Source organism: Pinus tabuliformis, chromosome 5_2, assembly GCF_031772625.1.
Source record: "Pinus tabuliformis cultivar Carrire ecotype Pingquan chromosome 5_2, CPIR1, whole genome shotgun sequence".
In the NCBI taxonomy this organism is placed as follows: domain Eukaryota; kingdom Viridiplantae; phylum Streptophyta; class Pinopsida; order Pinales; family Pinaceae; genus Pinus; species Pinus tabuliformis.
The window spans coordinates 713,357,106-713,372,326 of record NC_142306.1 but is presented as its reverse complement, the minus strand read 5'-3'; the positions used below and the strand labels follow the sequence as shown (position 1 = coordinate 713,372,326).

At 35.6% G+C, this 15,221-nt stretch overlaps 1 long non-coding RNA gene across 1 annotated transcript; it reads right to left on the bottom strand.

Annotated features, from left to right (window-relative positions):
- Positions 1-2,491: 2,491 nt before the first annotated feature.
- Positions 2,492-9,073, bottom strand: LOC149161164 (uncharacterized). The gene is made up of 2 exons (XR_016261865.1): positions 8,382-9,073; positions 2,492-3,566 (listed from the first exon to the last, which is right to left on the bottom strand). It is a non-coding gene; the product is annotated as an uncharacterized LOC149161164 (long non-coding RNA).
- Between the last annotated feature and the right edge of the window lie 6,148 nt (positions 9,074-15,221).

Genomic DNA, 15,221 nt, shown 5'->3' with positions numbered 1-15,221 from the left:
GTGCCCATCTTGGAGGAGTCGCATGCATGGTTAAAGCTAGAGGAACCATTAGAACAAGGGCAACAAGAAGAGGACGACTCGGGGGAGGAGCAACACGAAGAGGAGGAGGAGACTGTGGGAGCATCAGCGTCAACACCATCTGCTATAGATATAGGAGAACACAACTCCATACCCAACAATCATTATTTGACATTAGTTGTAGGGTCAAGGCCTTCTACTGCAAGGGGCAAGTCTGGAAAACAACACATCATGTTTTCTCGTAAAAGGGAGAGAGGGCAATGATCTCAAATAGCTAGCTGCTAGTTTTATTTGTTTTGTTACATATAGCTCATTATCATGAGATGTTTTTATATATGTGATGTATTTTGTGTTGGTTCTCCACATTTGAGTCCTTGATTGGACAATTATTAGGGATCAGCAAGATTTGATATCGTCATGTATCATTTTTATTTTACATCCACTACATCATATATGAGTTTTTTATTCATATTTATGTGCCAATGTGTTTATTTCATGTTGTTATTGCTTTATATGTTTATATATATATATATATATATATATATAGTGCGTTTTTTATGTTTGCCGATATTTTGCAGATATATTCAACAAATTTATAGATATGTTTTCAAAACCTTCGCTAATATTTTGCTAATTCGGATATTTTCAACACTCTTATATAATGTTGGATCTAAATGGAATATCAAGAAGCTTGTCCCATTTTTTTCATATTTCTAACATCACTCCTTGTTCAACTAGGATTGGAAATAGCAAAATAATTAAATTGCATATTGCAGAATTCATCAAACTATATAATATAACCAGTCATTATTATTGCTTTACAAATTTATCAAACCCATTGTTAAAACTTAATATTCACAATAACATGGTTTCGTTGTAAACTTTAAAATTTACCATTGAATACAAACAAAATAAAAAACAGTGTTGCTTGTAAACCTACACATAAACTTAACAAATCCATATAACCTCATTTATACGGCATCATATTTTAATCCAAAGAAAATGTTAATGACTAAGATATTTAGATCTCTTTTCTTAGTTTATAGTGTTTTGAGAAAGATGTTTTGGAGTGTTCTAACAAGTTTTCAGGATGTGAGAACAAAGAAATACACAATGCAAAGAAATACACAATGAGGCATGTGGAGATACACCCCACATTTCAGTGAAATTCAGAGTACGCAAAGGTATGATGTCAGGGTTTTAGGGTTTTAGATGGAGAGTTTATCTTTAAAAGTATAATAAAAATACAAATTCCATACAGTGATTCATTATATTTAAGCTTTCAAAGTGCATATGCATGAACATGGGAGCACACAAGAGGCATGTGGAGACACACCCAACATTTTAGTGAAGTTCAGGGAGGGGCAGAGAAATGATGCCAAGGTATTAGAGATTTATTTTTAGAATTGAAAATAAAAATACAAATTTTATCGTAGTAATCAGTGATATTAGGTGACATTATACTGTTTTTTTTGGTATTTTAAACTTTCTCAAATATAAATTAAATTTAATCATATCAACCTAATCATCTTAACTTTTTTGGATATTTAAGTTTCATAAATTTGCAACTATATATAAAAACAAATCAAATCGCTAATTTTTATATAATTAAAAAAAAAATTCCATTTTAAAATATTTACTTTCACATCACAAAGCTTATTAAGACCATTAAAGGAAACACCTTTCCAAATAAATAAGATTGATAGATAGGCAATTTTGTATTGAATTGTGCACAGGACCCATAAGGGCTATATTGGAGAACAAAAAGTGTTAGGAATTTTAGGATATGTAACTTCAACACTGAAAAACAGCGAACGTAAAAATGTATGCATATAAACACCAACAGTTACAATAACTGACAGAAAAACGCGCTATAGACCAGAAACAGAACATGATCACTATGATGGCCAGAACCTGATTAGAATAGAAAAACATTATAAGCTTGTACTGGTCCAGTTAGACTCTCAAAAACAATAGCAAATGTGTGTAAACACACCATTTTCCAAACCTCTATATTTAAAAAAACAAAACAAACCAAAAAAACCTTTAATAATGATTAATTTAATCAAATAGTCGGTTAATATTTAGTGGGGTAACTTACCTATAAAACATTTTTGAAACTAGGATATTTTGGTCACTTCTGTCCATCCCAGAGAAATTTAAAAAAGATATTTTGTGACCATTTACTGCATAAAAAGCTTGCATACCGAAATCATATTTCATAATAACAAGGACAATACTATACCAAATATTCCATTTCAACTAGGTTGAAAACCATAAAAATTGAAGATGAGAAAACTTTTCATATCAATACCATGTACAGTAATGGGTTGAGATGCTAAGTAATGTGGGGCCTGACTGGTTTTGATCTCGGTTGAGTGGAAACAGAGAAGATCGTGATCAGATCTCAATTAACAAAGACAGAAGACGGAGAATCGTCTTCTGTCTTTGCACTTCATAAAAGGAGAACAAATTTATAAAACTCTGTTATTTCTTAGAACTTATCTCGTTCAGCAACAAAGGGATATAAAAGTATTTCAGCTGCTTCTTTTTTATATTCAATTAAACAAATTTTAGTAGCAGAGTAGTTCCAGCTCCATTGCTCGGCCCACAAGTTTATAGAACTTTGCTCAAAAGAGTTTAGACATTAACCATCAAATTAATATAATAGAATAACCTTGTCATAAATTGTCACCGCTTGGCCTCGAGCACGCTTGGCCTCGAGCACTCTGATTACAGAGAAGCTCGCAACGTAATATAAGAAAATACCCCCATCATACATTGTATTCTTGCCGCTTGACGTCAAGTTCTGTGGTTACCAAAAATAGTCATGGTTAGGATGGTTATCCTGATTTGATTTGATTATGTTAAAGACATATTTAGTGTCTGATGCATGCACTTAATTCAACTTTATGGGGAGATTATTAAAGCATGAAAATTCGAGTTTGATTGACTATGTTGCAGACATATACATCGAGTTTGATTGATCATCTCATCGCTGATTGGTGTGGTCCTGTTCCTTTATGAAAGGACGCCGTTGACCTTTTATTTCCTGTCGATCTATGCTCCTCATGGAATGCCGTCCAAACTTCTCTATAAGACAGCGGGATTCGTCGACATGGCACGACTGATCGCCTAATCTGGGCAAATGCACAGGTTCCAGTTCGTGTGAAAGACATCTATGTTGACCTCATCTCTTCAAGGGTGCAGCAAGCCAACTTTTTTTTTCCTTCGTTTTTTGGAAATCAGGATGTCCCCAGGACGATCTTCTTTGCATGGCTGGTATACAACAACAAGAACCTATAGTGGGACACCCTGAGGAAAAGAAATTGGCATGGCCCAAGCAGGTGCCCGTTGTGCGAATCCGAGGAAGAATCAAATCTTCACATGTTCGTCCAATGCCGGTCCTCACAACATATCTGGTATGATCTGGCAATTACTTTTGATTTTCCTAATATTGTTTTTGACTCTATCCATGCAGCTTTCGCCTGGTGGTGCAATCAACAGAAGCCAAAGTGTTTTCTCATCATCATCATGATATGGTGCGCCTGGAATTGGAGGAACCACAAAATTTTCCGTGATTCCAAAGTTCCCTATTCTAATATCCTCCATCGCATCATTGCTATATATGATTCAATTTCAATTTAGCTGGCTATATAGATACATCTATATAGTTTTGCTTTTTGAAATTTGGTGATGCTGTCTCTTATATAGGCACATTTCATTTACATTCCCTTAATTTTACTTTATATATGATTGCATATATCTCATATCAGCTTGTTTTTTGAGAATCTTTGGACCATCTGCCACAGTTTTCTTCTCAAACATCTTGCATCGTGACTTCACATACCACCTTTATGTATCTCATGGAGACTTTTATATTATCTTAATATAAATAATATACTGCTTTTTTTTCTCTGAAAAAAAAGGTGGTACTTAATCTATATGGGGAGGGAGATTATTAACGCAGAAAAATTCGAGTTCCCTCTTAACTCTCGTGATGACAGAAGATACCTGGGTCGCTGATATTATAAAACGCTTACTACGTGGACTTTACCTCTTGCACATTGCTCTGGAAATTAAAAGCCTTCGGAGAAATCAATTAGAACCCCTCCATTGCAAATCAGATGGGGAATTCTCTTTAAGTAACTTGCCAGATTGGGAATTCTCTCAAATAATTTGCCTGAGAGGACCTGTTTGAATCAATGAGCTGAATCTGCAATAACATCTACTATTTGATCTGCAGTGAAAAATAAAACAAAGGGTTGATTTCGCTTATTACGTTTGGAAAGAGGTTTTCTGAGTTTTATATTGTACGGAAAAGATCGCTTAAGTTCCTTTACACGCTGTTGGTTATAATTCTGTATATTATCCAAAGCCGGTTTGGCGTTATATTTTACCATTTCTCTTTCACATGGAATTTTACTCTTTTTTATAATGATATAATATTTGTGATCATATTTCCTATAAAATGCACAGGCTATATACACAACTACCATTTAAAAAACTGTTTTGAATTTTCCTAGTATCTTAGATTAAGTCTATGTCCAATACACAACTTTAAGCATTTTGCACAACGAAAATGTAACAACAGTGAATCAACAAAGTTCACCAAAATATGAATATGCCAAAACTTGTTTTTATTACTATTTTAATAAAATAAAAGTAAGGCTCTGGTACCAGGGATCATGGCCTTTACAGAGCACCTTGATACAAGACACTAGTATACGCATTAGTGACTAGTATACGCATTATAGACACTAGTATACGCATTATACACTAGGGCTTGAGGTCTGTCCTTTGATCTTCAATCTGCCCAAAAAAACAAAGACAAAAATGACAAACTTGCTGATGTAAATCCTTCAACAACAGTCCTTTCAACCCTCTTTTGTCACTGACACCTAGCAGTTCTTTGCCTCCTTTACTCAGAGAAATTTGCTCCTTTGAATCTCTTGCACAATCAGCCCTAAACTAACAACCACTCACAGTGGTCTTTATCCTTCAGGATCATTGTACATTAACAATCAAACAGCTGTCCGAACAATGGAGTGGTCTTTATCCTTCAGGATCATTTTACATTAGCCCTCAAACAGCTGTCCGAACCCTCCTTTGTTGAACATACTTCAGTAGTCCACCTCAGCAACCAATCAAGCCCACGCACTGTCCAGTAGACCTTAACTCACATGTCCACTGCCTCTGTTCCAAAAGTCTGAGGTAATTTCAGCCTCTTCTAAGGCTCTGCCAAGCCACAGAAACTCTGCACAATTTCCTGAGGAACTTCGGCCCTCCACAGGAGCACATCTGAGGCTAATTCGTCCTCTTTCCAGGGCCCTTTTCCTTGTGCAGAAAACAAAGACAGACCTTCAAACAGAATTGTTGCTTCTCAAATCAGCCCGGACAGAACCCTATATAGGGCACAAAACTCGGGCTCTTTCTAACACAAACAGACCATAACCTTCGCTCCCCTTCAAGCTGCGGATCCTCTTGAGGTTCTGCGCCTTCCTTAGCTCGTTATTCTTCTTGAGATGGTTGCTATGATGTGGTGAGACCTCTGCCAGGTCTCCTTTATTTATATCTCTCCACTGTTGCTTTTAGGTGCTCCCTTTAGTCCATCAAGGCACTCTTTTACAACCAATAAACTAAACAAAGATTAACCCCACAATATTGGGTCTAAAACCCACCACTCTGCCCACAAAAGCTCAAGCTCATTTCAGTGGGTCGATTCCTTACAAATCTACTACCCAAAATTTGTGGAAATATCTCCCAAACTACACTTTTCAATATTTTAAATAATTAAAAAATATAAATCTGTATACATAAATTTAAAAATTAAAACCCGAATGTGGGTGATAATGAGGCCATTAATGAAGAATAGATGGCAGGACGGCGGGCGGTTGGGCAACATGGTCACCCGTGTCCCTCCCCACGCCAATTGATGGCAAATTCCAGTCGACCTGCAAGCACATTTACTCTGGTGTTCCAATCGAGAAATACACAGCAAGCATAAGGCAATGGCGGAAGCAAGCCACATTTCATTCATCCCTCCCTTGCTAAATTGTTCTTGTCCCCCTCAACCAGCGGAGCCAAGCTCACGCACCATCACTGTCAAGAGGTGTTGGATACTCAGCTGTGTTGATTTGGGAAATGGCTTCCATTTCTCCCAAACGACACACTGTGCGCTGAATCACGCTCAGAATTCCTCTGTTTTTCCTCGGCATAACCAATTCAATCCCCGAGAAACCTCCGCCTCCCCACCTGCAAATCCTGAAATCATCACAGTGATGGCGTGCACTCGCCATTGCATGCACTGCAGACGCAGGGGTAGTCGAGGCGGAAGCATACAACCCCCCGCAACGCCCAGCGCTGATTCCGCTGGTCCATTCTCCTCCCCATCCATCACTCATTCTCGTGGTCCCTTCTCCGAAAGATACCCTGATACGCGCAGTGGTAGAGGGCAGTCACAGGCCCATGGCATCCAAAGCACAAACGCAGCTACCCAAACAGAGAATTCCCCCACCCCCCCCCACCCCTCTCACCATACCACCCAATTTCGCTTCCAGAGTTCGCTGATTCGGCCATAAATCTTAGCCACGGTTACCATAACCTTCAGTGAGGAAACTAGTTCGCAGGCTGAGCAGGATGCTCAAACCCACGATTTTAGACCAGGGAAAAGGAACAGCGACACAAAGCAGAAGGCAACTAAGAGGAACAGGGATGACAGTGAACCAGGAAAGCAGTAGAAGGCAGGGAAAATTGAAATTCTGCATGGCAAGGAGGTGGCTGGAAGCGAGCATGCAGCTAAGGGCAGAGTGGGTGGCATGAACGCTGCTGGAGGCACCCTGGACGAAACATCAAGCATGCATGTAGCGGAGGGCAGCTCAACAGGCATTCAAACAACAAGTGGCATCCCGCGAGGCACGTCAACAAAGGATGAGTACGCGTGTCGCATTGTTGAAAAACCCAACCCATACAACATCAAGGGGGTCCCTTGCATGGTCGGAGCGCCCAACCCATTACCATTGTTGACATAATGTCATAACAATAGAAATTACAACTATCTTGTTGACATACTGTCATAACAATAAAATTATAGGATAGCCTATATTTACAGGCTATCTTACCCATTGTTACAAAAATTGTTATATAAGAGTCCTTATCTTTAGCAAGGCAAGAACTATAGCGATCAATCGTTCTGTTGATTGCTATTAATTTGTTTTTTAATTAAATATTTGTTTTACTGATCAATATTTAACTTAAAGTTATAATAGCAAATTAATTATATAAAAGGTTAAAATCTATGATTTGGGCTCTTATTGGAGACCTCACATATTCAATGATATATTCTTCTCTAGAAAGTTTGAGTTAAACAAAGTTTCACCAACATATATATTATATCCTTCTCCGCAAGTTATCTTGTTGTGGCCCCACTGCCTTCCGGAAAATGCTGACACTACTTGGTACTTCTAGTATAGCATTCACTTTTAAAATTCACTTTTAAAATTCTTTATTCAAATTTATAGTCCCTTTGAAATAATTATTTGTATAGGGAGGCAGTGTCTTACAGAAGAAAAGTGGGGAGTGAGGACATTCATGCTACCAGCAAATTAGTAGAATTGCCAGGTAGTGTCAGCGTTTTCGAGGAGTTTGTGGGGGCTAAACAAAACTTTGGCTATTGGCATAAACGGACATAAGATATAACTTAGTCGCTGCAGTAAAGACTAATAATTGTAATCATAAAGAGAAAACGGAGTAATTTAGTCGCTGCAGTAAAGACTAATAAATGTAATCCTAAAGAGAAAACAATATTTTAAAGTCTAAATATTTTTTACATAAATCATAAATAAAATTAAATATTAAATATTAAATATTTCAAAATGAAGGTTTTTGTGATTACTTTACATAAAATATTTTCAAAAAAGTCACATCATTATTTTTATGTTAATTACAATATGTAATTATGTAAACGATTTTCACCTGTTTTAACAGTGACCTATAGTATATGGTTTGAAATAGGTCAACATAAAAACAATAGTTGTGTGATTTTTCTGAAAAATATTTTACATAAAATTAAATATTAAACAATAAAGTATTTTTTACTATATAAAAATTTATATATATAAAAATTTATATATATATATATATATATATATATATATATATATATATATTTACAAAATTTACAAGAAATCGCCATCTGACTGCAAGTCCCCTTTATGTCTTTAAAGTCATAAAACATACTGCCCCACCCCAGGAAAACGCTTGAGCTTTTTGAAATGTATATGGTAAATAACTAACCTAGCTGCGATTAATTTCTACATACCTCAAAGATTAGTTCACGGCAACAGGAAAGTTTTACTCCTTACCTCTGCTGAGAGCTCGATTTCCAAAAGAAGCTTCGCAGATGGATTGCTTCATTCTTTGATATTGTTAATGAAGTGACTCTTTACTCGCGACCACCATAAGACACCTGCGCTCTAGATTCGTATGCCTTTCCAGTGTGAATCTAGAGAGCAAGTGTCTTCTGGAGATCGAGAGTAATTGCAAGGTCTTCTTAAAATCGAGTACCCTAGCCCGAAAGAAAACCAAAAGGAAAAACCATTGAAAAAAGTGCAGGCCATCCACTGCTTAGAACGGCGTGGCCATGGCAGATGTACTTAAAAACGCGGTGCCCCACTTGAGGGAAAGAAACGGCCGCCCTCCAAAATGTAGAAGTCCCCGGGCTGCCATGAAATTGGCATCCCCGCATCTTGGATAAATACTGGTAACCTCAATGAAAGCAGTCCCGTAAACTCACCGGTGGAGAAACAAAAGAAAATCCGATGCAATCAGAAAACAAGGAGAAAGGAGCGTCTCCTTATCCACAGAGGTGTGAATCAGTTCTCCTTGAAGGAAAGCTCGATGAAACAACGCCGTGAGAAAATTGGGGTAAAATTATCACAACCAAACCCTAACAGAAACCTTACTGAATCTTGACCGTTGATCTACATCTAGCGGTCGGAATTCAAGGCTTCAACTTGTTCTTTTAAATCAATCTCAGCTACTTGGTATACTTGGTATTTCTGGCTTACCAATGGATATCAATTGAGTGCGGAGACATATAAAGATAATAATTTATAATGGGTAATTTATTTATTTTTAATTAAGATATTACAAGATAATGTTATGTGAAAAATTGAGTGGTTGGAATCATAAGTTTGAATAATTGATTTTGTTGGAATCACAAGTTTGAGTTGTGAATTTTTTATAGTGTTATAAAGAGAAGTAAATCTCTAATTGAAGGTCTTTCAAGAAGAAAATGATTGTTCGCAAGGGAGGAGATTGTTAATAATTCCATATCTATGTTGTAGAATCATAACATAAAAGGAATACTCAATTTCACTTGGAACTTGAGTAAAGAGTATTGATCTCCCTTCAAAGAGAAACAAAGTTTTTTGTATTGTTTTTAGTTATTCTCACTTGGGAGGGGAAACTTTCACGTGCAAGGGGGGAATCTTAAAATAGTGGAAAAAAAAACATTTAAAACAACAAAGATCAAAATGTGACCAAAATTTCAACAGCCAAAAACTCCAAAACTCATAATACTTAGACAACATCCATATTTTATGCCATAATTTACATATATGGTTGCAATATTAATCCATTATTTTTAAATATTTGTGTGTTGGGTTTTATTCTTAAATTGAGAAGAAAGTTAATAAAATATATTGACCATCACTTACTTCTCACTATAATTTAAAGCAAATCTTTGCATAAAAAATGGATAGAAATAAGATGTAAATAAATGTATTTACTAAGAGTTACTTCTCACCATTATAATGCGTAGATAGTTGCTACCCACTAAAATATATGCAAATTGACCACTATAGATTATAATTTATTAGATAATTTTTAAGTTGAGTGACAAAAATGAAACCATTCCCACTTATTAATAATATCCTAGAATTAAAATTGCCAACATGTTTTTCAAATTTTTATTCATAAAGTTATTTGATTCTATTGTACAAATAGACTCTTATCCAACTATTGGAATTAAAGGTACCAACATGTTCTTCAAGTTTTTATTCATAAAGATTATCTCATTCTAATCTACAAATAGGTTAAACTCCACTATGGAAAAGAATAATATGGCATATTAAATGAGAAGGAAGGAAGTAGATTTTATAGAAGTTATTCTTATAGCATATAAGATATGCATATTGATTTATTATAAGTATAATGGTATGTTGAGATTTTTATGTTATTGTAAATTAATTATTATAATGGGTATGGATAATATAAGATTAGAAGGGAAGTATATTTTAAAGTAATAAAAGTTACTTTTATAAGTTATGGACATATCTAGTCGTTGTCTCTCACACACATACCACACAAGATGCCTTGTACAATAGGAGAAAATATCAAATGTTGTTTCCACATACCCATTCAAAGAGGTCTAATACTTCAATTTTGATCCTTAAAATATAATATGTTAACCATGTATTATTTGTAAATGACAAAGCTATTTGAGAGGTGTTTAATCATGTAGGTTGAGCTATAAAATCTTTATGTTGTAAAATTGTGGAATACATTATGTATTGCATAACTCAAGACAAAGACACAAACACGACTAATGAATGTTTATGAGTCTCAATTAGGGACATAGATTATGATGTGCTTGCTATGTTTCTAACATTAATATGTGATAGTTACGTTTGCCATGATGTGCTTATAACTATGCAAGGCATGGATAAAATGAAGTATATATTAACATAGTTTCCAACAAAAAGGTTGCTTGAGGAAGTAATGAGGATATTATTACTAATCATTGAGGGATTTAACAAAGAAAGTGCAGATCTTACTTATGTACTATAGGTAATGGAAGAGAGTGTTGTCATTAATTAATTGATGAATAACGCATTGAAGTGTCTAGTAGTGAGCACATTGGCTTGGTCATGAGAGTAATGGGATGAACTAAGTGAAATTAGAACCTCATAGAAGCTTCCTTTGCCTTGTTGGCATCATCATCTAGGTTTGGGGTAGAATCTATAACTAATTTATATGGTTGGGCAGTGAATCGCTCACCAACAACCAACTTGGTGGACTTCACTTGATTGCATATAAGTTTGCATGCCTCCCTTTTGCGTGAATGTTTTATGTTTATATCGTGTTATGTAATTCCTTGAATGTGATGGCAAACGAATGGAGTTTGAATATGTAATGTTAATTTCATTTTCCTTATATATTTGTATATCAATTCTAGATTATGTTGTTGTTAGAAGTAGAAGAGAACCTTAACTCATTAATAGAATAAGGTTTCATATGGAGTGTCTTAATGGCCAAGGGAAGCATCAAAATAAAATATAGGAGAGATGTTATGATTGATTAGCAGAATGGATTGATTGGTATAATTTGTACACTAAAAAGAGAATGGATTCACTCTATCCATAGCTACAACAAGCCTTGGACTTCATTGCTCACATATAAATTTTTCATATATGTATTCTTTATTTACTTCATTCATGTAGAATCAATAGGAATGTACAACATACCATGGGCACTCCTATTACTTGCAAATCAATCCATATATCCAACTAGAGCTTTACAATGAAACATGTATTACAATCTTCGAATTATATGCAAGTGGTGCCATATATTTTATGGAACATATTTTCCTTTTACATGGAAGTAGTATTGACTTGCTTTACATTTTGGACATGCACAATTATCTTTATGCCATCCTCTATATAAGATGCGATCTTTGGAAGATGCATAATGTACTTTGTAATCAACATCCAAATCAATGAATAAATTCCTAGAATCTTTACATGTTGCTACAAGGAAAACACTTTCTAATGTAAGTTAAGTAGAACCTCCATCTGAAACTTTCTAATTATTCCTTTATCTATTTATCATGGAGGTTGTTAACAAAGGTGGGTAACTGGAGGTGTTAGCGAAAAAAAATTAGTTGGTTCCCTTCAATCATATAAAGCACATTAATACATCAATATATATGGTGCACTAATGCATTTAATTATAATGTACCCAAAAATTTATTATAACTAATTCATAGGAAAAAAATAGATTTAATTTAATTTTGAACAAATTCTAAACAGTGCATAAAAAATTTATAAGCACAATATTACTATATACAACATTAAATTAGTTGAGTTTACAAATTGTGCTAATGCAAGATTGCTTTTTATTTTTATTTTTTTGAAAAAATGTATTTATGCACACCTATAAAAGATGCATCAATGCATTTATTATATAGGTACATTGACATCAACTTGGATAGAGTGGAATCCCTAGGGGTGAATATCAACTTGGATAGAGTGGAATCCCTGTCTAGGAGAGCCTTGGTCGACAAACTTAGTTACATCAAAATGACGCACGAACAACTACTATCCTGAATCAGAGCAACTTGGAAATCACTAGTAGGTTATACTCTGATTATGAGTATATTAGTTAACAAATGGATCCACTTTCACTTTCTGTCAGAGGATGATATTGAACTAATTCTCTCAAAAATAAATAAATATCCCTTTAGATTTGGACTTTGATCCTATCAAAAATAAATATCCCTTTAAATTCAATCACTCATGATTGGAAGAAGAGTCTTTTAGAACGTTGATAAAGGAAATCTGGCAGAAAAATCAGGCATCAAACTACTCATCAACAATGGTTAATTTATCTAGAAATCTCATGGAGCTAAAGAAGGTAGTTTTGGTTTGGGAGAGAAAAAGGAAAAGAGATTAGCAAAAAGAGCTTGCAGATATTGAATCTGAATATAAACGCTTTTCTCATACTTTCTCCTCATCCTTCTCGATAGGAATAGATTAGAAAAGGATCTCTCTGAAAGGTAGGAAATCTCATATCCTAAAGATGGAGGAAGAGGTTTGGAGACTAAAATGTAGGGCTACATGGATAAAAAAGGGAGATGGCAACACTAAATTTTCCCATAGCTATGAAAACCATTGAATGAACTTAAATACTATATGGGAACTAGAGGTAGAAGATGGGAAAATCGTCTCTACTGCTAAAGATTTAAAAAATTGCAGCCTCATATTTCTCCACTCTCTTCAAATATCCAAGGTCCTAAAACATTAGCTCACAGGTGCAACTAATCCAAAATTACTCGTGCTTCTTCACATAATAGGAATCAAATCTGATTGGTAGCCCTCTCACTTGTGACTTTGGTGAAACAAGTGTATAACCCTGTGAAGAGTCAAGTTCAATGCATGAGAGGTTCTAACACAATGATGGGGAAGTGAGTGAGCCCCTTAAAATTTTGTAATAGTACGCAACTTGAAAGGAACATACGAGCATAAGAGAAATCATAAGTTAGCCTACAAAATAGTTCACAAGATAACCATTATTGTAATACACCACAAAACACATTTGATAAGATTCATACTAATGCAAATGAATTAGTTCATAAGCTTTAGCATAAATGGAATAACATATATTGCAAACATAACAAGAATAGTCCTACTATATTCACAACGTATGCATGAAGACGTGCCAACTCACAGCTTTTATCAAAGTGAAAGTTCCAGACATACATATACAATTTAAAAACCACTAGCCCCAATAGTGTAATATGAAGCCTACACCTACTCCTCCAAAGAAAGATACTCTCTCTATGCTAATGGAGAAACCAAGGCTCTCGACAAAAATCCCTAGCTTTCGATCTTAGCCCAAGACTGGCCAAAAGCCATTTCCATGAGTTATGAGGGAATAGTTATAACAAATGAGATGACTAATCATCACCCCTTTGTGACTCTTGGACGTCCCTCATGACTCTTTGACTTATTTCAACCATGACCTTTAAACTTCTTTACAAAGTAACATTTCACATCCCACAATTGATACTTGGAATTTCACTTACAAATTAATTACAACTAGAATATTACAATATCGCTCATACCCATATAGGACAAAATTGGGTAGAGTCGACTAAACAAGCCTAATATGACAACAACATGTCAAGCTTGAGTTTGGGGCAACTCTAGCTCAACCACTTCAACTTGTAGCTTCTCGATCACATAACGATGCTAAGCTTTATACTATGTGATGACTTCCCCAACCTTTGTGATAGAATCAGGCTAGAAGCAAACTCTTGCCTCCATTGCATCTGGGAACACGGTCTTGGAGCTAGTTTGTGTTTCCTTCTTTAACAAGAATAACATGGTGTTTATCTTGGCAGGGCCACCAATGTACTTTGGCGTATCATGTTTTTTCACCTCTATATCTCCCTTGGTAGTGATATGCTTGAATTGGGCCAAGTATTCCTCCACTTCCTGCCTAACCATGTTTCTGCCTTTAGTTTCAGTGAGTGTGCCAACTAAAGGTATCTTGTGCAAATTCACCATGAAATCCACACGGTTATACAATCGTGCATAAGAGGATTGAATGTTGGTGATGAAAGTGTTGAGCTGCTTATTTCTCTAAATAAGCATTCGAATTTATGCCTTCTCCAACTCAGCTTATTGTGTTGTCTTCTTCACCAACTCAGGATGTGCACCTCTATACTACATTCCCCACTCATGCACAATAGTGATGGCTTTGTGCACAACCTTGAGAGCTTTAACATTCTCTTTACATTTCTACTGTATTTCATGCAGGTAGACAACTACTTTGTGCACGGTAACTAGCTCCTCATAGAGGTTCCTCATAGTGTCTCCCAATGTCGATACTTCACCAAGTATGGTTTCCTTGGGTTCTTCTAAGTACATATGTTTAGGAATTGCTTTTTGAACGTCTGTCGGGAGTTGTTCAATTTGTTTCTTTGCAACATCTAAGTTCTTTTCCATCTATTTGTTCTTGGTCAGCAAATACCCTGTGTTTGACTTGGAAGTCCTGTGAAGGCCAAGTTGGTTGTGGCAATAACTTCTGGATTCTTCCTGGTATCCATCATGATCACCTTTTCTTTGATAAACATAGGATGTGTGAGGTCATCTGGGAAGTGCTTCTTCCCTTCCTGTACAATATTCTTCATTAGCTCGTCATAAGTTAAACTATAAATATCCATCATCGAGCCTTCATCAAGAGGAGAAATTTCCTCTTCCTCACCTAGAGCTTGCCCTTCCGCAAGAGGAGTGGAGGTTGAGTGGTGATCTACTGCATGGAAGGCATGAAATCAACATCTCTTGCTTCTGCTCAACCTCCATGTCTTGGATCACTATCAAATCTTCGATTTATTGGGCAAGTTCTTTGTCCTACAG